The following is a 26297-nucleotide window of genomic DNA, read 5'->3' as shown; positions in this document are numbered from 1 at the left end:
GTTTACATATGGCATCTGTGTGTGTAATATGTACCGGTATTGTAAATCTGCCACTGAAAAAAAAAAAGAACCTGCAAACAACCTACCAGGTGTGTATGGCTACGTAGATATGAATAGAGCTCCCATGACTATTTATATCCAAGTATATGCCCCAGATATGCAATATATTTAGGAGCTAATTTCTAAGTGCCTGTGTGCACGGTATAAATGCTGCTGACATAATACATCTCCGTATTTACACACCACCAAACCTATCATCAGCAACCACTATTATTAAAAGGTTGTAACAAACTACAGCAGGAAGATACAAATTGTATGCACTAGACTGAACAGCAATATGTCTTACTCAGCAAACCACACTGCCTGTGGCTGTACAAGAAAATCACTGTAAATATGGGCCAATAGACAGCGAAAAGGATATAATATTTCTCATTTCTGTATCTCATTTCAGCAACCTTTTCTGACCTCTATGTCCTAGAAAAAGAGCAATTCTTGCAGGTGTTTTGGATGATATAAACCCCTCAAATATTATAATTATGGAATAATGTAAATCATTCAGAAAGTGGCATGTAAATCTATCTATCTATCTATCTATCAATCTATCTATCTAAATCTATCTATCTATTTATCTATCTATCTAAATCTATCTATCTATCTATTTATCTATCTATCTAAATCTATCTATCTATCTATGTATCTATCTATCTATGTATCTATCTATCTAAATCTATCTATTTATCTATCTATCTATCTATCTATGTATCTATCTATCTAAATCTATCTATCTATCTATCTATCTATCTATCTATTTATCTATCTATCTAAATCTATCTATCTATCTATCTATCTATCTATCTATCTATCTAACTATCTATCTTTATCTATTTCTATATCTATATCTTTGTTGTCTATCTATCTATCTACATCTATGTATCTTTCTATCTCTTTATCTATTTATCTATCCATCTATCTTTCTTTTTACCCACCGATCCATATCTATCTATTTATCTATCTATCTATCTATCTATCTATCTATCTATCTCTTTATCTATCTAGCTATCCATCTATCTTTCTATTTACCCATAGATCCATATCTATCTATTCATCTATCTATCTATCTATCTATCTATCAATCTATCTATCTATCTTTATCTATTTCTATATCCATATCTTTATTATCTATCTATCTATCTACACATATCTATCTATCTATCTATGAATAGGTAGTATTGGTTTCCAAAGAAGTTGACAGCCAGATAATAATTAAATCTATTTATGTCACAGTCTGAAATCAATATAACATTCACTGTTGGGGAAAGGGTTGCATGTTTTATATTTCAAAAGTATATTTACATTATCGATTTCCAGTTGCCTACAATAGTTGGGCCTTAAACATGACATTTCTCTACAAATACATCTAATGAACAAAGATCAGAATGTTTAATCAAGCATCTGAATAATTAAATATGACCTATACCTTCCTTTTCTGTTCCTCTAAGCGGGAAGCAATCGATTTCACTCCTCACTAATCACCCATGAGTGATAAAAAGGGGAGATTTATACTTGCCTAGCCTTTCTAAAATAATGCAAGTATTCTGAGGTTTCTGTATTTTGAACATGAAACTTTTATGATGCGGGGGAAGCGACAGATAAATGGCATTCACCACCAGCGGTTAAAATAAAAAGTGCAGGTGATGAATTAAGACAAGCAAACAAAACATCTTCATCATACATTACAGACTGATTTCAGTGAAATCAACCACTCAAAGTATGTAATGATGTACAAAATTCCCCTATAATAAAATATTGGTCCTTAATAACAAAGTGGCATTCTGAACCTTTTCTGTACAACTTAGTTTTTGAGCACTGTCGTAAATAAACTTTCAAGGATTAAATTTTGATGCACAGTATATATTAAGTTGGGCTAGAAATATATTCCTTGGGAGCAAATTTTTTCATGGAAAAAGATCTAGAATTATGAATTTAAGACACATTATTCATCACACAAATTATTGGGCAAATTTTACTGTCTATGGCATAAAAGGGGTTAACCATATTTCTCTATATCATTACAAATCACCACACTAATATTTTAACCAAATCCTCCTCTATTCTTATTTTACATCCAACTGCTACAATTGCCATTAACAAGATGGATGCATTCTTGCATGTAGTATTTATTATCTTTACATATAATGTGTGCTTTACTCTTCTGAAATAGAGTCCTATTACTACTTATGTCTCAGAAACTCAATCCTGCACAGAGGGAAAAGATCACCAAAATCAGAGGAACTGTGAGATAAAATGACCTTAGTGCAATGACCCAGTCAGGTCACAAGATAATGTATCTCAGGTCACATCAGCACTCCCTTCAGTCCAGCACTCACTCTATCCCAGCCATCATAACAGTGGCTGTCGGTACAAACACACACAAATAAAACAACGTCCCATTCATGTTGGTGGTAAGAGATAGCAACCGTCTCATTTTGTATGCACCCGCCCGCATACACGCCCGGCCGGCATACTTAGGAGGAAAAATGAACGTGCCTCAAATCACTGTCGCGTAGTGACGTTCCCCCTCTCTCTCTCATGCATATTTCAGGACAGAGCGGACTCTGAAAATAGCTAGCAGTGCCCTAAACATGAAGAAAACCCACGCTTGCATGTTATGTTGTCACATCAGATTAGCGCGCCTATCTGAACTCAAATTACATCTAATTGCAAGACTACTGCTGGTATGAAATTGATATTTGCATAGCCATTTACCTGAACACATGATGCATGAACTCCTGCCCTTTCCATATATAATGAACATTGTTTAACATAAAAGACAAGTTTCTCGGGATATACTGATGCTTTCAGCTAATGATAAGGCAACATCAGACTATATATCAAGCGCTTTGAGCATTACACAAAGTAACACCCTAATACAGACAACCTCTCCTTTGACTACTGTACTTTAAAGATAAAGTTGAGTACTGGTCACGCGATTGCATTGTGAAAGAAACAGTGTGGAATTGATCAGAAAAGGTTGATCGTCTAGCATATAAGTATTGGTGTGTACTGCAAGGTTCCGGAATCATCAAAATGATAAGAAATGTGGCCCAGTCTTGGTAAAGTTACAAGCACTATACACAGAAGATGTTTATGGGACTACACAAATGGTATTGGGGTTACCTACCTTGATTTCTTTATCTTTCTATGCTCATTACTCAGCCAGTATACATTTTCTACCAAAATTGCTTGGCAAATGACATTTATTTGTAATCTGGAACATTCAGTGTAAGTTTCATTTGATTCTGTGAGAATTCATTTTCTTTTTTTTTACCAGAACTCAAGTTTATCTTTAATAACAAGATTTCCTTTTATACCTGTCTCTCCTCCCCCCATGTTCTCTATCTCTCCCCCCTCCCATCTCTCTCTCTCTCTCTCCCCCCTCCCATCTCTCTCCCCCCTCCCATCTCTCTCCCCCTCTCTCTTCCTCCCATCTCTCTTTCTCTCTCTCTCTCTTCCTCTCTCTAGTCCCTGACAGAACTCTATTGAAATGTTGTTTTATACAGCATATACAGCATATACATTGTAGCTGCATGTGAACATAGACAAATGCATGAAGCATGTGATGTATAGTGGCATACTCATTGAAGTTAACACACAGTATAAGTGTAAGAGAAAGGGGTAGAATAATAGATTTATTTTATCATTTTGGGATACAAGCAAGTAGAATAATGCCCCTAAAACTTTGCTCTTGGAATAGGTACATGGACAAGAAATCACATTTTTAGTTTTCATTGGTGGGGGATTTATCACCACTGAATAGCTTGTATCATTTCTAATTCACTTTCCTCATCTTACAATTGATAGATAACATTTTATTCATGCTGACATATCTCAAATAAAAGATTGCAAATTTTCAAAAGAGAAAAAAGTAATGAAGAAGAGAAAGAGAAGACTGATCCTGCTATACTGATCTTCATATTAATTTAGCATTAGCATTGAACTTTGAACCTTAAATAAAAACATATTTTTCCCCGAATCCAGAGGGGACTCTCAACCGACACTGTAGCTCCCTCCAATAGAGTGGCAGTGTTTGATTGAAACCTGACCATCATATCAAAATGTTTCCGCCTTGCCCCTGCGACAAATAAAAAATGGAGGACCCATCGTGCCTGTAATCGGAGGGAAAAGATTCCCAATGACCATGTCGGACTGGGCTTCCTGTCACGGTAACAAGAGAGGGAGACGTGCGTATTTGCATTCTTGTCTGCGCTGGTCAGGTGGGGTCGGCAAGGTTGTTCTTTTATGCATGAGTTAGTGTTACTATAGACTAGGGAGTAGGGAGGTGGAGTTGGATTAGGCGACACAGGGAAACAACAGGCGCCAAAATGCTGCATGTGGGACCAAGTGTCCCAAAAGACGGAATTGAGTATCAATGTGATGGTCAATATTACTTTATAGGAAGGCAAAGGTGTGGTCATGAAAGGAAATTAACTCAAGGGCTTCTACAAAAACACAAAATCTTCCATGACACCATTTCAGTCATATTCCTTCAAATAAAACATTTCTCTAATCACTATATTAAGCACTGAACCTAAATCAAGCATACATTATAGTATTAAGAGTATTGTTTTATTTATTCTCTTCTATTTTTCATTTTTAAATAAATTTATATCTTTATATTCTAGTTCTTTTCTTTTGTTATCCTCCACTGACATACAAATGAAACAAAGATGAAAAACATTGAATGTTGCAACTGTATGTATTTCGCTCTAATCAATAAGTATTTATCGTATTGCTTCCATCAATCCTTAAAATCTAAGCTATCTAATGAAGATGTTAAAGTATCATCTTCATCTTGTTCGCCTCAAGAGGGATGGAAAGGATGGATTAAGATCTATACAACCACAGTCTTATGCTTTAAATATTTAGAAAATTAAGAAATGAAGAAAGAAAATCCATGTGAGATACAGATAGTTCTTAAAAACCAATGATGTGTATTTGTAACAATATTTCTATGAAAATTCTGCTTGAAGATTCTGCTTGAAGATTCTGCTTGAAGATTCTGCTTGAAGATTCTGCTTGAAAATGACAATGTACTAAATGAAGAGAGCATTTTTCTTCAAAAATAGCAGAATAAGTAATGAATCACGTCATTCATTCGTTACTGTGTATAGTCTGAGAGCAGAGTAAGTGATTTCTTGAATGCATCACAATTCATACGTGGCTGAAAGCTTCCATTAGGCAACCCTAAAAGTCATTTCTCTTTTAGACACGCAGCGCTTTCCGCAAATGTCTCCTTCACATCAGAGAAACAAACAAGAGTAACCATCGGCATCAGCTATAGGCCCTGTTCACATCAATCAAGTATTTCTCCATCTTGTTTGGTTTAATGATTTATATTCAATTTGATCTCAATTTCCAGGCTTGCTATAGAGAAGGCAAAGTACACATGGTTTGCAATCATGGATAGGGTCAAATATAGTTCAAATGAGAACTTAAATTTAGGAATGGTTGCAGGTCGCATTTCATGAATGCCAGATATGATATCATTGGAACTAAAGATTGAAACTCATATTTTTATTTGGGGGGGGGGGGGAGGGGGAGGGAGTTTAATATTTACTGATGTGTCTTAATTCTTCATCACCTCAATCTACAGATAAGCATGCATCTGTTAATTAAAAATACTGCTTGATTATATGACTGCATTCTCATACATGTATTTCACCAACTCCTTTATGATTTTTTTTTAAATCATAAACTTTCAACCACCTGTCATAATTTGTTTCCTATTTCATACAAACACAACAAGAGGGTTGAGTTTAATATCTGAAAACTTAATTAAGACTATTAAACTCTTCATCCACATGACGTCTTTGACTGAATGTGAACGTGAGTATTGGGATGAAAATGTGAGAGATCATTTACCGGTGAGAACGGAACTGGTTTAAGTGTAGACATAATTGATTCTTAATGGGGTGGTAGGAACAGAGTCAACACATATGATTGACTGCCAGTTTTTGACTTTATTCCATTTTCCATTACAAGAGCTTCTGTGCGAGCATTTAACGGCACCATGCATGACTCAGCGACTAATTTTCTCATTCATAATATATTCCAACAGAGAGCAAAGCAGATGTGATATGATGCAAACATTGCCATACACTGGCTGAGAAACAGTAGTTAATGTCATTCCGAGAGGGAAAAGGTAGTTTGGGCATGAGGAGTTTTGCCTGCTTGCTTGCTACCGAGGGTAATTTGATGTAATTATGGAAACAGGCAAGTCAAAATCATCACATTATTATTCATATACAAATGCTCTATTCACAATTGAGTTTAAAAGTATATATATTATATTCTCTGTACATGATGAATATACAAATACAAAACTATTCATTGTTTCACCAACCATACAAAAAAAAAGGAATGAAATTATTTAATATCACTCTCTATTTTTGCATCCAATATGAACAGGGACATCAATATCCAATTATTCCCATGTAAAGTTCAACTCATTGATTATAAAATCATTACAATGCTTTCTGGTACTGGAAATAAACACTATTCTGTATGCTTTGCTTGGTCTGAATTAAAAGACACATCAATCACTTTGTTCACTACGTGAAACTTTTTTTTAGAAGAGCCAATGATAAATATCTCAAAATTTAATTTTTAATGACTCTGAACGTTGAACAATGTATTCAAGGTTTCTCAAATTTATAATATCAAACCTCTCATAAAATGTTGACTGAATGTTGTACTACAAGCATGTACCCGTACCGGTATCTCTTTTTATCACAAGTGCAAATATTGAATGTGCAAAGACCAACCATATTTAATGTTTATTCCATGATTAAACTAGATGGAATTCGACTGCGCGCAGTCGAAAATGATGCCTCCGTTATAGAGCAATTTTACAAACCAAAACAGAAAAAAAAAATTGAATTCACGTTCAATGGTAATCCATTGACAGGTTCTCAGAATATTGTGATTACAAGCAATTTCTCATATACATATATGACCCTTTGATCTTTGACCTCATGACCATAAAATCTACTCAGTTCATTGGCTCTGCAAGATGTTCTGAGTTAAATAGTAATCCATCTGTCAGTTCTAATGAGAATGCGTTCACAAGCTATTTTTGCATACATAATGGGCCCATGACCTTTGACCTTATGAACCAAGAATCTACTCAGTTCATTGGCTCTGCAAGTAACAAACATGACCTAATTTTGGCATGAATCCATCAATCGGTTCTTGAGATAACGCGATCACAAGCTGTTTTTGCATTCATAATGTGCGCTGTGGCCTTTGACCTTTGACCTACGTGCTCCAAAATCTAATCAGATTGTCTTCCTATGGTGATACACACTGTCATTAAGTTTGAAGTTTAAATCTCCAGTGGTTCTTGAGATATTATGATAACAATCTCAATGTATGGAATTTCATAAGTTGACCTCTGTGACCCTTGACCTTTGACCTACGTGCTCCAAAATCTAATCAGATCGTCTTCCTATGGTGATACATACTATCCTTAAGTTTGAAGTTTTTACATCTCCAGTGGTTCTTGAGATATCATGATAACAATCTCAATGTATGGAATTTCATAAGTTGACCTCAATGACCCTTGACCTTTGACCTACGTGCTCCAAAATGTAATCAGATTGTTTTCCTATAGTGATACACACTATCACTAAGTTTGAAGTTTAAATCTCCAGTGGTTCTTGAGATATCATGATAACAATCTCAATGTATGGAATTTCATAAGTTGACCTCTGTGACCCTTGACCTTTGACATACGTGCTCCAAAATCTAATCAGATCGTCTTCCTATGGTGATACATACTATCCTTAAGTTTGAAGTTTAAATCTCAAATGGTTCTTGAGATATCGCGCTAACAAACTCAATACAAGGAATTTCATAAGTTGACCTCTGTGACCTGTGACCTTTGACCTACGTACTCCAAAATCTAATCAGATCGTCTTCCTATGGTGATAAATACTATTCCCGAGTCTTAAGTTTAAATCTTAAATGGTTCTTGAGATATTGTGATAACGGTCAAACGGGACGGACGGACGGACGTACGGACGTACGGACGTACGGACGGACGTACGGACGTACGGACGGACAACCCGAAAACATGATGCCTCCGGCACCACCTTCGGTGGCGGAGGCATAAAAATGTGATTACTCTCAATACGTAATTTTAAAAAATCCACATGTCTTTTGTGCGCTGCTTCAATACATGTTGGGTTATTGAACCCACTGCATTGAGCACATAAATGGAATCTTTTAAGATATGTTTAGAGATAGGAGCCGTCCCTGACCTCCATTTTAGTCACTTTCCCTTGAAGAGTACTCCAGTAATCTTATCAACACTTCACATCTTCTACTTCTCTACTCGCTCAGACGATCTTAACAAACAACTAGCCATCCCTCCTCCATGCTTCAAACCACTCCATGCTTATAGCCAGAGTAGCAATGCGTATATAATTCAAAGCTTCCCCTGTGATGTACATTTATGTCTGTTAATAAGGATGTGCAGGAAAAAGAGCGCACTGGACAAAGAAAATCTGAATCATTGAAGAAATTAATATGTGTGAGTCGAAGAACTCTTGACATTTGAAGGAAACTATGTACAAAAATTTCTTTCTCAATCGTGCTATTTAAGAAAATAACTGGATTTTTTGTGGATTAGAATTAAAGAATATGCGCAGCTGTAAAATGTGGACCATACACAAAAGAGACCTAAATCGTACAAGAATTGTATATGTATGTCTATGAAGCTTTGCAAAATGTCAATATATGTTTTTATTTTCTACTCTTGATTCTGTTTTTCCCATGTTAGCTATCCCTAATTATTTAATTCTTCTCTCTTTCCTTATCGATATCACTTTCTACATACCGTATTTGTCGGCGATAAGGCCGCACCGCCGCATAGGCCGCACCCAAACTTTGACATTTCAAAGAGGGGAGAAACAAAAAGGAAACAAAAAACCAACGGACAAAACAAAATAATCATAATTTTCTTGTAAAACACTATTTTATTTTTACAAACTGATACCAAATTCATCAATATTCTTATTTTTTGCATGTGTGCTTCATGACATGACAAAGGAACAAAAATACAAGTAAATAGTCAATTTCAAACATCAGTTATGTAACTGATAACATTTTATTAAATAGTGCAATACCATGCTGTAACTTACCTGGCAGGCTAACTGTCTCGATGAAATTCAAATCCTGTATGCAAAGAAAAATAAATAAAATACAGAGAATTAAAAACTTTGCTTTAAAATCATTGAAGTTATATAAAAATAAAATTGAAACTGAAACTAAGGCAAATCTTTTATCGTCACCCTTGCTCTCTTTTCCTTTCTATCTTTCTTCTCATTCTCTCTCTCCCTCTATCTGTCTATGTTTACAATCAATTTAATCACCTACATTGGTCCCTAAATCATTCCACTGCAGGAAACAAGCAGACAGACCTCGAACAAGCAACAAAACAAGATTTACATTCAGACATTAATAGTACACAGTGCCAATAAACCAATTCCTGTGTTTCATTTTCACTTTCAAAGAAAAGAGATCTCTCCCCCTCCATGTCTATTCCTATGCAGTACAGAGTGAGAGGTGTGTAATGAATTGAATAATAGATATAAATTATTGGCAAGGCCAGAGTGCGATCATCTATAACCATCACCCTGATTAATGTCACAGCAGCCATACCAATAAATTCTCTCCTGCCTGTCACACGAGAACAGCTAATTGGAACTCTCTTTCTCATCTACACATGCATACACCAGCTGATCTTAAAGGTACCAACATTCAAAATTGTTACACATAAAAACATCCATACTCCAAAGTTGTATCGGTTTCAAGGCAGTGCAAACCATTAGAAGGAGCAGTGAGTGATATAACTCCAGAAAGCTCTAGAAGAGCTCTGGCTCTCACAATGAGCAGTGAGAAAAAATGCATTTATTGCCATGCCTACACATCTCAATTTTCCTACATCATATTAAAAACTAAATCCAGTTAATTTTATTATATACATGTAACTATACTTATAGATAACAACATTTGTTGAGAATCAGGGTACTTCTCTTTATCTATTTAAATCACAGAAATCAGTGGTATCAGAGGGGTGTCCCAGAGGGTTAACTTGACACGGATCCACTTTAATAGCAATGCTGAGAGCTTAATCAATTGCAGGTATTTGCACTGAATTTTGCATTGAGCATGGGATTTTAAACATTCATTTACTTTAAAGATAATTCAATAGGAACTGCAACAATGTATAACCAGCACTAAACCTCTCACAATCCAATCACCAAGTGGTACAAACTTAACCCTCGGACCAGGTTAGCCAAATTGTTCAAAATTGCTGAAAATTTGACATTTGCAGTTCTGGTAATTCAAAACTCAAATTTGGAGGGATTGTAACAGACACTCTCTTCTGATGATACATTCCTAGAAAACCATGTTTTGCTTTGAAGATACGTCATACCGTTAGATGATTTCTAAACCACTTCATATTGAAGTAAATTGCAGTACTTGCGTCATCATAAAGCATACTCGAGACAAAAGGATCGTCTTTCCAATTTCTCCTAGCTTGTTTTTTCTCGCACGGTAGAATAAAAGGCAATGTCACTAACAAATCAATGCACATAATGTGTATTGAAAAGGGAATGTTGAACACTTTGGAAACTTGCATGACTTGTCTATAAGAGTTGTAAATACATATGTTACTTCAAATAGAATGTGTATATGTACATGGTGCTACATTAGTTTTCCTGGCAGCCAAGAAAGAAGTAGAGACTTGTACATAAGCAATCCCTGGATCTACAGATTTAAGACAAATACATGGGGCTTGGTAAAAAGGATCAACGCCTTACCAAATGGCACTGGTGCATCAGCTTGATTTTGAACCCAGGAGTACCCAGGACCTTCCTGTTACAAAACCAATCTTCTGAACCACTAAGCCATGATGCCCTCTCGCATGAGATGATACAAGATGCAAACTAAAAAACATTATGAAACTTACTTTGTTACATCCAACAAAAGATATTACCCTACTCTACTTTTAGCATTTGTTATTCTCTCTATAGTCCTAGGGCAATATATAAATGAATAATTCAAAATCTTGTTTCTATTATGTCAGCACCATAATTCTAAATGTAAAAAAAGAAGCATATATCACTGATCTACCTGTTATGGCATGTCAAAAACATCCGTAGAGCCGACGGCATACACCCATCCATTTTACAGAGACCCTTAATATATGCATTGAATTCCACAGACTTGCCAATACAGGGTGCATAATATAATTGCTTATTTACATCTCAAAGATGTGGGACATTGAAGCAAATTAAGGTAAATATGAGTCTGCCTATTCTCTTCTTGCGACAAAGATAATGGAAGCAAAAAACCACTCACAGTGATAATGTATTAGCATCACTAAGTCATTCACTACCACCATCTAGACTGCATCGCTTGCATCTCAATACTGCATCTGCATTCACATCCAAAATGCATTAATTCAGAGAAAAACAATCCACTCTTAACTCTCTTCCTGGTTTTCCACCATGCATCATGGATACCTTGACCTCCTTTTGGTGAGAGAATGATTAGTTCATGAATAGATGATTATGGTTTTGTGTTCTACAGCTTGTTGGCCTGGATGTCTAAAATTTGTAATACCTCTGAAGTCTAACAATAACAATAATTTAAAATAATGGTAATAATATTTCATGAACTAAATAAGTTGTCTGAATCATAAAAGAAGTGAAAAGTGTGTTTCACATCAACGATTTGTTCAGTATCCTATTTTTCAACTGTTTTTCTTATTTTACCATTTCTGGCTTAAAACGTGTTATCACTCAATTTTGAAATGCCAACTGAGGACAGTATACTCCAAACGCCATGAATAATGCATTGCATTATGTGTGATAATGATCTCGGAAGATGGATTAGGGGAAAAACCCATTCCTCATCTAATAAAAGTTACTTTCTATATGAATTTAAGATAAATGCGTTTCCCTGACCACACTTTGTTTATTTTGTGGTTCATATAACTACGTCATAAAAGAGCACAAAGCCTACTGCACTTTTACAAATATATATCATATACTTTAACACAGAATTAATGTACTTCTGGCTCTCAAAAGATGACATATATAATTATGCACATGACTAAACCTCATTCACAGGTTTAGACAGATGTTGATGGAACCTACATACTGGTACTCAGTTATGTGCATAAAATGTAAACTATTGGCAGATCAGTATTTTTCATATAGAACTGGTATGTGCTGGCAAGGGTGGCAAAGCGAAATCTATAAAGATCCTTGACTGCAAGAACATTATACGCAGACTCCTACGCAGTATCTCTGGCACCGTTCCTCATGTCTTTCTTGCAACGTCTGTGATAAACAAGCCTTCTCCTATATCAATTTCCAAGCTTCCATTTCCATTCCCACTCACAAAAGAGTGGATTTTAATCAAGACAAGATAGGGGCTAGATAAGGGTAAGCTTACATCACCCTGTCTTAAGCCAAACTGATCATCATTTTCTCTCTCAGCATTCAATGATTGATATGGTAGACACTTAGACTGATCATGATATTAAAGCGACATGTCAGATAGGTTTGGACTTATCTTGAGTCAGAATTTATGTTTACTTCGTGTGATATCAACTTCTTGGATTAATCTTATTGTGAAAGATAAGACCTATTGATAATGCATGATTATTATTTTCTATTACTGTCTCTCAATTTTGGCAAAATTATATCATATTTCACACTTCTAGTGGTATAAATGTGATTTCAAAATGTTAAACATGATTTCTTAACGATAATCCACATCAATGTAAAAAGAAGATTAATACATCAAGGTAGAACCCATGATAAAGTAAGTCTTGTAAATGTTTAGTAAATGATAAGCGAAGGTCTACCTCATTTTGAAAATTCAATGGATCTATTCTTATTTGGAAATTTAAATATACATAGTAAAGATGCTTTCTGAGAAATTCATTGATTAAATAATAATCATAATTTGTTAAGTCATTGAGCTCCTTTAGGGTTGATAATCAACGTCATCTTTTAAGTACTTCTAATCTCCGTCATTCAGATTAACACTTATAATTCCTACCAATCAAACGTCCTTTCCTTGTAATTCTACAGTTCCTTGAATCCGCGAGGATATCATTCTCCCTACACCATCACTCCGTGTAAGCACCAGTGAGTCATGTCATTAATGTCAAGCAGTGATAACTTGGGCCTCCGTTTTAATATGATTTTCCTCTATCGGGGACAGTGTCATGGCATTTGCCCATGGGCCACTGGCCATCATTGTACGTCCAAGGGCGGTCATATTAATCTGATCAAGCCTCTAAGCGTTTCATACCGGAACACGGTGGCAGACATTATTTTGACTTGGATTTGGATGTATGCCAAGAATTGTAGAAATTAAAAAACTAGGTAAAGATGTAAGCATCAATGTACACCAATATGTAAAGCAAGTGGTGAATACACATGTATTAGTCATAAAAGGTGTCTGTCTACATTAGATGTTAAATTGCAGTTCAAAATGGGACTGTGTATTGCATATCAAAATATGACTGAAACAGTTAGATGTCACAATGCCTGATGTATACTTTTCAATTCATGTAATAACGACATACCAGTTCAAGGATCAAAATAGACTCTTGGAGAGAAGTGATACATAAATAGCATCACAGAACACATCCTCCACAAACAAAATGTCATTTAAAAAATAATTTATAAAACAGAGGAAAAACATCAGTGAAAATTTATTTCCTATCTGTTTCCAAATTGTAAGTTTAGAAAGAACTTTCAATACCATGTAGAGGGAATAAACCTTTCTTTTCTTTCTTTCAAAGATAGTATAAAGGTATAGAAGCTGATGAAGAGCAATAAAAGATTTAAATGAGCTAGTGAGAATAATAAATCAATACTGCCTTGATTGAATCTGGAATTTCACACAAGGACCATTGCTGGAACTCATCACTACAACCATCTATCAGCATTGTCTATCTCATAATTAATTTGAGCAGTATCTTATCCTGCTTTACAACCTATCCATTTACTCTCCTACCCGTGTTTAATCAGATTGACGGAAATGCACGCCCCCATCCTACAAAACCCACCACCGCAGCGAGTTACGGAGGTGAATTACAACCATGGAGATGCCGAGACTCGACGTCAGATGATGCAATCACTGGCTTCACTGCCATTAATTACACCCCACCAATTTTCACCAAAGTGCTCTCAAGATATATTTCATTTATAGCGCACCTTCACTTCCTGCCCTCTCGTCAATCCCATCATGCAATTCAATGTTACCAAAGTCCGGGAGGATATTGTTTCTATAACAAAAGAGGAGGCCACTGCGGTTCTCTATTCAATGACATACTTATAAATATTAATCATCCTATACTAAGTGATTTAACTCACTTGTTCTCTACCATAGCTTTAATCACTACTGATTCCATTAGTAGATTTTAAATAAAGAATAAAATCATACCATATTGCTACTACCAAACTAATTACCTAATAGCATCTGGATATGCATAATTTATGTACATCCTGTTAAGTCTTTGTCTCATAGGTAATACAACGTCAATGAAAGTTACAAGTCATTGAGTGCATGGTTCCTCTAAATAATTCATCTTCCTTCTTGACAATTTTTTTAAAATACAATCTACCTAAGTTTTTATGTGACACAGGTAAAAGCTTTATGATAATGGTGATGGTGAAGGTACAATTTAACAATTTGGGGACTATGACAAAGATCTCATGTAAGGAAATTTAAGAAAAATTAAAATAGCCTACTAATACACCCCACAAAATGAAATATTTCTTTTGAAAAACATAACTAGTGGTACATATAATTTGGGTATTTTTACTTCACTCATGTACCTGGTATATGAAACATAGCCAGATAATTAAGAACTCTGTTCCCTCTTTCTCTCTCATATTTTACTTCATCAATGTGCATGTTCAAGCAGTTTAGGGAATATTTATGTAATTCAACTCCTTAAATTTACTTTTTAAAAGTTTCTTTAAGATTACACTCCATTTTGTTTAGGTGATATCACATTTTCAGACTGGGCCAAATGAATGAATGAAGCCTCCCCTAATAATTAGACATAATTCATAACTGTTACACACAATGAAAACAATCACAAGAAGGCTTCTACGTTTAGAATGTAAGCATTACCACCCAAAGTGAAAAGATTTTTTGTGTACATATGCCACAAACCAGGCATCCTCTAAATATACTGTATTGATATGAGAGCTCAAAGTAGCAATGTCATTATAATTATAAACAATTAATCATAAAATTTCAGCACTTTCCATATCAATTTGACAGGAAAGAGTTGTATGGTATAGAAGAGAAAGTAAACTGTATCCATTACAATGTAACAATGTCTTTCAGATGATGTAAGGGAAGAATAATAACCAATGTGCCTCTTTTGTTGTGATGCCCTTAACATCAGAGAAAGAGAAACAACAACTTGAGTTTGATTGAAACCCGAGTACAGAGGGAGTCAACAGACTAAACCTGTCATTCGTTAATCACTATGTACAAATCTACATCTATGATGTCCCTAGGAACTACTTGCAGTCTGTAGTCCCATGTGTAGCACGATGAGGTGGTATATATTTGCATGGATCACTGCATTCTGCCCTGCATGAGGTAGAGATACACAGGAGCAGAGAATTCATTCTATAAAAAAAAAAGGTCTGCTAAATTCATGAAGAGTTCTCCACAAAAAAAGGGATAGAATTGAAGAATTACTGCCACAAGAAACACTCTTTCTAATGAAAATTCAAAAAGAAGTTTCAGGAACGAGGAAAGTTTAAAGAACAAACAAGTGTTTTGTATGCTCATGTAAATATCTAATCTCAAAATTTGAGATGAATGTACTTGTAGGCTTGGGTAAATCAACTCAAATTTCAATTCCTTTTCAGAATATAAATCTTAACCATTCAGATAATTTTGTCTCTTCTTCAAAAATGATTATAGAATTTTTTCAAAAAAAAGTGAAAATTGGAAGCAGTGGTAAAGTTCACCTTTGTGATGTACAGATGACATCACTACCATGACATTTACAAATGCTGTTATGCCAAATACCAAATCTATATGAGTTTGTACGTCAATAGGACAAAAATCCAGATGCTATTTTGATTGGTTGCGCATTCTCCATACAGAATACCTCACGTTCACTAAACCATCTCCTGTCAATCATTATTAACCACACGCACGAATAGCAACCCAATCAGTGATGTGACAATGGAATGATTTGCAACATTAGTTATCTGGTTATCAACATGATATATATATAACCTCCTAGTCTTGACCGTTTCTGTTCCGGTGACCTATCACGATTCTAAGTTCAGATCTAGCCTAGATCACCAATCATCATGGGCAGATGATACGCACGTTTCAGAGACACATAACTGGTCGACCATGGAACTAATGCAACACTGGGACACACAATTAGGATGATCCTTGCATAAACCAGGAATGAAAGTCATAGATATTGACTACCGGTACACAATTATTTTGCCCTCTGAAAAGACAAAGGATTGAGGGGTAAATGCACTTATAATCGAATTCAACCTTCCTAGGATAACTCTTAACAATTGACAGTCCTATCTAAAAAGTGAAATAAAACAATAGCCTGTGATATTCATAATAACTTCACAAATCAACTTCAAATTCATTACAGCTTTAGAAATGATAGACATGACAAAACAAAATATGACGCAACTTTGAAATCAGTAAAGCTGTCTAAATGTCAGAAATGACAAAACATATTCAAAATCAAGAATCACAAGTGTTATATATCAGCCACACCCTCCTTTTATCATCCAATGAACTATAGAAAGACCTGTATCATGAAGTGACATCTTCAGCTTTAATACTGTTACTTTTTGTTAAATCTCTATCAGTAAGCATGCATAATGTATTGTACGTCCTCTGATACAAAGAGGAAAGTATAAGAAAGTCACAAGTGACAAACAAAATATATGTTTGAAATAAGAATATCCACCACTATCAGCCACAAACTGATTTCATCATTCAACAAACTATAAAATGACCTGAATGACTGAGGAAATCTCAATAGATTACATTTATTTCTGTCTCACTAAAGGATTAACAGTATAAATTTGCAGAGAGAGGAAGTTTTTTATAAAGAAAATCAAACCTGAATCAAATGCATACCACTTGAATCCAATTCTTCATGACAAGTCCCTGTGACAAATCCCTGTGACAAGGTTCCCACAAGGAACACATAGACAGTAACACCTCCCCACTGTGTAAGACAACAATACCGCTGAGAGCAACTGCCACTCACTGCTAATCTACTTACCAAAGTTATACCGGACAAAATGGAGGAAGCGTTTAGGAAAATGTGTCGCTTTGGTTCCAGCAACGAACACTAGGGAGAGAATATGATCTGATTATCTACCGATGAGAAATAAAGCATGTCCCGTAGGGTTGGGTATCCTTGTAATCATATGAAGCGTTGCTGTGGGCTCTAACACCTCTCTGAAGACACTGAGAGCTCCTCCTGGAACATCTTAGACTGTTCAGACAAGAGGAATCTCATTTGAACTGGTATAAAGAAACGCTGTATAAAGCACCAATCGTGGAGCAAAAGGGACATACAGCCTGGATATCAATATTGTAACAAGAAACGTTGTACAAAGAAACTAGTTTTGAAGACGTCAGTTGACATGACAGCTGTCCAATCATCAGTGTGCACTCACCACGAACCCCCCCCCCCCATCCATTTCTATGGTTTTCGTATGAAACTATGTTCAGACAGAATCCTGCCTCTTTATCGAGTTTTCATTAGATTAAAAAAATGGTTATTACTTATCGTATAACTATACAATGAAATCTGTTAGTCTAAACGAGGAGTTAGCATATTTTCATTCTTTGGTTCCCAGCGTTCTCCTCTGGCAGGTTTGGTTGTTTAGTTAAACATCCTTATTGCATTACATGAATTCCAAAAGGGCTGAAATGATTTGTTTTAAGTTCCTGATGTTATAAGATACACAGAGAGACAATGACTTGTAACAGTATGACCAACAAGACAGAAACAACCTGGAAAGCTTAGAGAAACATACCATAATATTACAATTCATCAGGGTAATAAGAAACTCTAACGCTGTACAGAGCTTTAAAAAAATCAAAAGGTATTGAGGCATTCCCAAAACATTTCCCTACTACTATGTACACAAAAACTGTAAAATTGTAGACAAGTTTTATCTTTTTTAAAAACAACTATTGCATCCCCTGTATCTGCCTAAAAATTCATTCACTTGACAAGCTTCCTATTTAAAAATAAAACAGCCAATTTTTCATACTGAGAGAACAGTCAACTTTGTGGATTCTCATTATAGTTAGCCCATTTCTAAAATTTCAGCTAGAAAAAAATACTATTGGTATTCTTCTGGGAAAGAATCCTGTGAGGTGAATTCAGACACTTTGTACATTAGGAACCAGAGAGAAAATCCATTTCTAATTTAGGATCTAAATGGGTCTTCCTAGGGCAACCACATGAATGCATTTAAATCTAAATTACATTAGCTAGGTTCCCACAAGAGTCCAGAAACTTTTAAATTTAGCTTGTGGTTTTAAACTTTAAGGCCAACTTGTTGTTTATTAAGGACTTTGAGTGCACATTTATATGGTTTTGAAAAGTTTAAGTTTAAGAAACCACAAGTGATCTGGAGGTGGGTGGAAAGGGGTGAGGGGGCTCTTCATTCACAATTATTGGCTGTGCAAGATGCAATTGACTTTGAGGTTTCTGTGGCCTGTAGTACTGTTTCAGTACTGTGTGAATTTAACTGCATCATTAAAGCGAGCCAATGTTTAAAACTTGAGGTTTCACAAATTGAAAACTATGATGGTCCCACACGAACCCGGCTGTTTATAGGGCACAATGATGGTGCCCCAAGCTAATCCATAATTTATGACTGTTCAAATTCCAGAATGTTCAATATTTTTAAGTCTCTTTCATGAGAACAAAATCTTATTAGGTTGATTTCTTTCATTCTGCTGATTACCAACCGTCTAGTGTCTGTAACTTCTTGGCAACAACTCAAAGCTACAGGCAAGTATACCATTTAGCAACCAAAAACAAGTTTCCAAATTTAAACTTACAACAAAAAAGTGATTCAAGTTCATGAGATAATCATTTGAGACCATTGCACCCTTAGATTTTCTTTCAATTTACTTCACACATGTATTTTAATAGAAATGATTTAAAACATCTAACATAAAACAAGATGATTTATTACAATAAAATAAACAAGTCATGATACATCCTGCGGCTGATATTTTACAGACATTTTAAATTCCCAAATATTTATCAGAAGCACGCACATGACCACATAGATAGACACAGCTATAAATTTCTACCAGGCAAATGAGTGTAAATCATGATCCAGATAAATGTCTAGTTGTGTTTGATTAATGAAACATTAATGGTTTGAAATATAGGTCTACTAATATTATTGTGTACCTAAGCTTGTACAATTTCAGCTGCCTTGTCTTCATAATAATAAAATATTCTGGGATTATATAGCGCTTTATATCTCAACGGTGTTTCAACCCGGATTCAAGATATAATTTATCATTACCCAGGTCGTTGGATTCAGGCTTGCTCGCACACAATGTATGCACATTCTCCACCCTCTGGGGAAAATTCCAGCCAGGCGCCATTTCACAGACGCTCACAATGCTGAGCAAACTACAATGCCTTTTGTATTCTATCCAGTTCCCATCTGACACCTGGGAAGAGGGTGGCAACTGGGATTAATGTCTTGCCAAAGGACGTTAATGCTGGGGTGGGGTTCAAACCCTAAAAGCTTGGATTGAGACTCAAGTAAATGAACCACTATACCACAACAACTCCATATTTTCATGTACAACCTACAAGATTACAATAGAGCATTTCTAGTTGTGTGAGAGTATTGCCACTATCGTAACACTGTAATAGGCATTAGGTGAATACCAGTACCCTTTTCTTTGTGTAAAAGTTTCAATGCTCTCTGCATTTTTAAAATTCAACATTATATGAAAGTTTCAATGCTCTCTGCTCTTGATTCAAGATTATATGACTGTGCCGTATTATAGAAGTAAAATGTCTTGGAAGTGGTAAAAATGTATTATAAGCTGGACTGAAGAAACTTGACTGATTCAAGAATCTGTGCACTAAATATCTGCACAATTCATAAATGTGAGTGCATTATCATTAAAGTAATGTTTCTCTGGCTACATGATCAAGGCCGCATAGATAAATACACTGGAGTTCAAAGCTCAAAGACAATGCCAGCAGAAAAATATAAAAGGGCTCATCAAAAAAATTATTACACTGAATTGTTAAAGTATTGATAAATGAAACAAATATTGAGAGCATAAAAACTGGCAAATTCATTATCCCGCATCTAACTTTTACACTAAGGTAATTTTTCAGAGAGAATTAATTTTAGCTCTTAATACATGTACATGACAATATTACAGATTTATATTTCTTATCAACAAAGATGATCACTCACAAAATGAAGACGAGTCTTTCATCAGCTAATTCGTCCTTGTTTTCACGAAGTGACGGTAGTGAGGAAAATCGTAACGCAAAGTGAATGCAATTTTGTTTCACTACCGTCACTTCGTGAAAACAGCGACGAATTTGTGGCGCATAATGTTTAAAAAAATAGATGTGGGCCTATGCGAACTGAACAACAACGATAAACATGCCACTTCTCATGGCTAAAGATAGATTACTTTTATCAAACTTCTAACAAAATTATAATCAGTAAAAGTATTCCACAGTCACTGGTACATATAAACTTCTGTCACTTCCATTAGGTGCTGCTCATTAAACAAAAATTAACAAATATCTAATGAAATCTAACCCTTGAGAAACTAATTTCTAGCATTGCAATAGTCCAATTGCAGCAGATGAAAGCGCCTTGACAGGCCTCTAATGAGTATTCCACACAACACTTACGTAGTTCCCATGATTCTCTGCAGCGCACGCAGGCGATAGGAGCTCAAACAGGGCACAAGCTTTGTCAGAGATTAATGACTGTGGTGGCAGTGTGCAGCTGTAAGGACTGTTACAAGAATTGATGTGAGCCGACACACGTAAAGTGAAATTACTGATTACTAAAATGCAATGAGTTAACCGGTGGCAAGTCAATTTTATTCTATATACCGCTACTCTTGAATTGTTATCTTATAAAGCCAGAAGATTGAGCACTATATTTTCCCAGTACATGAAATTAAATTTATTATTAACAACTTCAAATGAAAATCAAAGATGCTAAAACCAACTCGATGTATTCCTATAATCTAACACAATTCAATTTGATGTAATTGTTGGCTCACAAGCTCATATTTCTTTTCCTGAAAATATTAAATGACTTCATGATCACTTTCAATAGCAAGACAATACCAGCACTTATCAACTTCCTTGAGCAAAAATTAACTAATACTCAATATCACTTCTCCCTTTACATGGTAGGATGATTGCAATCACATGCAACATTGACAAAGCCTGTCTGTAAGTTCTGCATGATAACCAACTTAAATTACTTTCTCTCATGATTTTCTTATGGCAACATGAGCTCTGGTTCTAATTTTTCTGAGCTCATGAATCTAAATGAGAACAAAAAAAAAATGAACTATATTAAGAAATATTACTCTCATCGTAAAGAATGGAAGAATAAAGCAATTTTAATTTAAAGTAAACTTCATATATTCATGTATACTATGAATGTATATATTTATTTATCTAGACATTTATCGATTATCACTTATTTATTTATTAAAGAATTAAGTTATTCTGTCATTGTTGTTTTTTTCCCTGCAATTCTGTCTTTTTTAGACAGGTTGTTTCTTTAGTGCAAACACTAAAACAAGTATTACCATTTGTGGGTCTGTTGTCTATATGTTTGATGTTACTGAATATTCAATCATCATTCTTTCATAGTTGGTAGTGATTATTTCCCTATAGCGCAAAAGGGGAACTGTGAGGTGTATTGGTTGTGACAAATTCAAAGGTTCCTATGAAGGCTGCAATCTAATCAGACATGGACGTATTAGTTTGGAGTGTTTCCTTGAAACTTAAGGCTCTCAAGCTTGTGATCAGTCCTCAACCTCTCAAGACTTGATAGGGCTCCGTATACTTCTTATCCAATGAGGAAGAATGAACGAAAGAATGATAGAAGGATAGTTTGAATGATTGGTGGAATGAATAAATGGATGCAAAAATGTGTAAGATTCATGTAAATCTCACATTTTCCAGCCTTCAAAAAGTCACTGATGCCTAATAGCCAGAAAGACTTAACTGCTCTTAACTAGTAATTGATTAATACAATAGCTAGTTATGATCAAATTAACTAGTCATGAAAACAAAATTGGAAATACATGCTTAATAAAAATGTGAATGTTTCATAACATCCTGGAAGCAATGACACAGAATGAAAATGCACCCCTTACTTTCTGATATTTTAATCCTAGTATTTGTTTTATGCCTCACTTTCCAAAAGCAATATCTATATAAAATATTAGAGGTCTGCCAAATCTACTGATCATTGCTATCTCAGTTATGTTGACTATTCCATTATTCATAATAATAATTCATAATAATCATATCCGAAAAAGCAAAGGAATCCATCATATTGCTGAGAACATACAGGGAAGAACCTACTGATGCCCTGAATAGGTACTCAAATTTGCATACCACAATTCCTGATTGATACTCTTGAATTCATGAATCCCACTTTCTATCCATCCGTAATCTGACACCATCACTCATACATATCTTTCTCTTCTATCAATTTTCCCTCTGCCGTTCCCCGCTATTCCGGAACCTCGGTGGCGACACACATATTGATTCGTCTCAATCTCCAGCATCCAACTAGAACAATTAAGGCCTGTTAATGCCATCTTGCTAACGATGACTGCATCCCTAAACCAGCCAGCATTACATCACATATAGCCTCCACCAGGCACTTTGCATGCTAACGACGTGAACAACAATTTAACGCTCGCTCTCATCAATATTTTCTACTTTTGGAATAGTGCCCCCTGGCAGGGCATGTTGGTATTTTTCTTTGCATGTATTGTGATCGAATATTATGCAGTCACCATCCAAATGAGATAATTCATAGATTGACACGAATCATATCACGCATATATAGCCAAGTGCAATGATGCATACACACGTATGACTGTGATTTTACAAGTGGTTTAAACTCAGTAAACATTCCCTCATGACATGAATATTCATTTCTGATGCAAAATATTACAAAATTAACTAATAATAAATTTGTTATCCTGCTATGAATCACATGAAAAATCTCCAAAATTTGTATCACTTCAAGTGAAACATCTGAGTATACATTCAGTTTGTAAGAATTCAAATGCAATCAGAGCATCCTCTGCAATTTGTAAAATACTGGCTTTCTCTTCGAGCCTGGTTCTTTTTTTCTCTCTTCCTTTCTATAGTATCAATGTTTTCTTAGTTTTTTCCCCATCTTCTATCATGAAACAAGGATCTCTGAGCAACCTTTGTATTACCCATGAACCACTTCACTTCAATTGTTTTGTTTGTAGGAAGAAGAGATGGTCCCTGAAGCAAGCACACCTTTGATTGGCTCTGATGGGATGACCCAATTTTTAAGATGCTAGTTGATCACGATTCATGGAGGTTAATGAGAAAACAATATGGCCCCTGGATACTGATGTTCTCTCCCTTACAGGTGTATTCCCTGCCAACTAACATTGCACTCATTCACACCAGGCTGTGGACACACAGATTTTTTTAAAGCGTACTGATTAAAAATGACCACGGGAATTTTGAGATTTATAATTAGAGAATATATACAATTTCTAATCAAGCTCTTCCAGCAACGAGGCATCTTAAACTATCTATCTGTATCACCCTTTTGTTGTGGAGGAGGGGGGGGGGGGTCAAGTATATGAGGCCATCTTGAAACTTCCCTTTCTGGTTCAACGAAAACATGAAAGATAGTGATATTTCTTAGAAAACACATTGTTCCTATCCATTGCAAATAGTTAAAGAAAATTACCAGTAGATGAAAAATAGAAAGAATTAAAAAAAATCAATTTCAAAATAGATTATTCTGTTCAGACAGTAGATTAGCAAGAGAACAAACTTTATTCATAAACCATGTGCTTGTAATCAATTTAATTTTAATTTTACTATAAATCACAAAATATTTAAATAACAGCTATTGTTACTGTGGAGTTACTTGAAACAGCAGTTTATTTTTCACATAACAAGTTGGATTCCATGTCAGACTGGTCAGAGACGACTCAAGTTGAAACTTACTGGGAACAACTGTCATATAAAAAAAAATTGTCTGCCACCGATTAATCTGTCACAAAATACCAATCCATTAAGTGATCTGAAGTCTTAATGATTTCTAACAATTAAACATACAGAAGCAGTTCTCAACATCGATTTGGAGAAGAAAATATATAAAGATGTTCAAGAGGATTGGCATAATGCACTCTAAAGGGCTCCTCATTATGCACACATAAGGTCGTGTTGAGGTGAGAACATTTATGAGGTACCTGGTATGATTTGGCCCTCGAGTGTGAATTGCATGAATGTATGCATGCTTCAAGCACAGACAGATGTTTTCATAGTCAATATTTGCCCACAATAAACAGTCATAAGATATCCATAATTCAGAGGCAATGGGGCTCCATGAGAGGCAAAGAAATCTCAAAATAGGTCTAGAATGAAAGATATTATCAATACGTCATTAAAGCTTAATGATATTATCAATACATCATTGAAGCTCAAGGATGACATTATCAATACATCATCGAAGCTCAAGGATGATATTATCAATACATCTTTGAAGCTGAATGATATCAAAATGTTTTCATAAGAATCTTATATCTCATGATTTTCAGAAGTCTCGTTTTTACAGAACAATGTTTCCTTTCAGAAAAGAAATAAGAAACAGGTGATTACTTCAAATCAAACATAATCAGAAAAAAGCAGTGTAATTTTGATAAAGAAGTTTATGCTATTCATCAATGCATTGATAAAAGTGCTCTTTGGGGGGGAATTGTCTAAAGAGAGCCAGAGACTCATACTTGATCATTTCAAGTACTGTGTTTCTAGCTCTCAGCACAAGTGACACATGTTTTCCTGTATACATTTTATCAGAACTTGACAGTTTCATTAGTTCGTAATAAAAACGTTTGAGAGAAACCTTCAAACAGTGTTTGTTCTTAAGACCTTAATCCTACAAATAACAGTTACCTTCTAGTTCTACAACAACTGCTGAAAAATATACTGTACCTACAAGAAATATGCACAAAGCAGGTAGCAATGTTTTTGTCCAATTTAAAGATCCTCTTTGACACTGCTATTATTCCAATTCCTGTCAAAACACCTCAAAAATGAGAAAATTTGTTGATCTTAGAAGTCATACAAAGCAATGAAAAAGGCTACACCACACCTCCTGGTAAGTATGTATGATAATTGAGTGGCTCACTAAGGGTATGTATTGTGTTTGATATAAAAGGCATTGTTGTGCCTTGAGTAAACTCAATTTGTGACAAGAGGGTTTATTTAAGGGACTGCAACAATGGTCTATTTAGCTGTAGAGCATTTAGAACCTCTCTGTTAGGGAATGATCTCTTCTTATTTCAATAGGTGACCTCAAGATAGGACAGCTTCTTTTGGAGAAAATCAATTATAGACCTGGGAGGCAAATGGTAACAATGTAAAGTAGTTTGTAAGCTGTGCTGATCTCTGAAATTCATACTAATGGAGAATGCCAAGGCCTTTTGTGCATAGTGCACACATGGTTAAAAGAGTTTTGCAATTTGTTTGCAATCACATATTGATTTTTTTTCTTTAAGAAAATAAGTGAAGGAAAGCTAAACTTATATTAATATGTTCATAACAAGATATTCTAACTAGGTTTCCATTATAAAAGGTATTTTGACTAAAAATTGGTTTACAATTCCCAACTCAATTCCTTTTATTGAAATGAACACTTATTGGTATCAATTAATTCACAAATAATCCTATGAATGAACTGGGTCAATCTTAAGCAGTTATGAATGACATCATGTTTTCTTATCAACTGAAATTTAGACCTTTGCCATACACTATCAGGTAGATGGACTCCTTCGCACTAGTGGATTATTGTGTTATCATACTAATAACCTAGGGTGGTGTTTGATTGTGACGTACAAGTATCTTG

The 26297-nt window shown here is 35.1% G+C and overlaps 1 protein-coding gene across 5 annotated transcripts in view; it reads right to left on the bottom strand.

The window, feature by feature from the left end:
- LOC115917961 (neurexin-3-like) overlaps window positions 1-26297 on the bottom strand; it is a 117654-nt gene that overhangs the window by 77920 nt on the left and 13437 nt on the right. For all 5 annotated transcript variants that reach the window (XM_030998392.1, XM_030998394.1, XM_030998396.1 and 2 more), the window contains exon 3: window positions 9204-9237. The gene's annotated coding sequence lies outside the window, so the exon portion shown is untranslated. The remainder of the gene's footprint in view (window positions 1-9203; window positions 9238-26297) is intronic.

The sequence above is a fragment of the Strongylocentrotus purpuratus genome, unplaced genomic scaffold (genome assembly GCF_000002235.5).
Source record: "Strongylocentrotus purpuratus isolate Spur 01 unplaced genomic scaffold, Spur_5.0 spur5_scaffold_5, whole genome shotgun sequence".
Taxonomy (NCBI): Eukaryota; Metazoa; Echinodermata; class Echinoidea; order Camarodonta; family Strongylocentrotidae; genus Strongylocentrotus; species Strongylocentrotus purpuratus.
This window is presented reverse-complemented; position numbering and strand designations above follow the sequence as displayed.